At 60.8% G+C, this 446-nt stretch overlaps 1 pseudogene; it reads left to right on the forward strand.

The window, feature by feature from the left end:
• Nucleotides 1–352: 352 nt before the first annotated feature.
• On the forward strand, nt 353–446 carry LOC121939321 (annotated as a pseudogene; the record flags this gene model as incomplete).

Below are 446 nucleotides of genomic sequence, written 5' to 3' on the forward strand. Positions count from 1 at the left end.
GGGTGGCCCCCACCCCTACTCCTAGCCTGGGATTCCGCCCCGTTCGGACGCATCTGACCACGTCCGTCGCACCGGGGCTTTCCCGCAAACCGAAAACCTCTTAAAGCGCGTCGTGCGTCGCGCGCCTCCGGGTACCCAACTCGCCCCTCTCCGCCGGAGGGGGGCCGGGGGGTTCAATGTCTCCAGTAGCGTTCTTGCCCCCCCACCCCTCCCACCTCGTCTCCGGGGTGGTGGTGGTGGTGGTGGTGGGGCCGTAATGGTGCGGAGCGCCCGGAGGTCAGAGTCAAACTTGCAACAACAAACCTGTGTCTGAGAACTCTGGCCTTTTCTCAACAATCGAAAAAAACGTGACAACTCTTAGCGGTGGATCACTCGGCTCGTGCGTCGATGAAGAACGCAGCTAGCTGCGAGAACTAATGTGAATTGCAGGACACATTGATCATCGA

This window comes from Plectropomus leopardus, unplaced genomic scaffold (assembly GCF_008729295.1).
Source record: "Plectropomus leopardus isolate mb unplaced genomic scaffold, YSFRI_Pleo_2.0 unplaced_scaffold45269, whole genome shotgun sequence".
Classification (NCBI taxonomy): Eukaryota; Metazoa; Chordata; class Actinopteri; order Perciformes; family Serranidae; genus Plectropomus; species Plectropomus leopardus.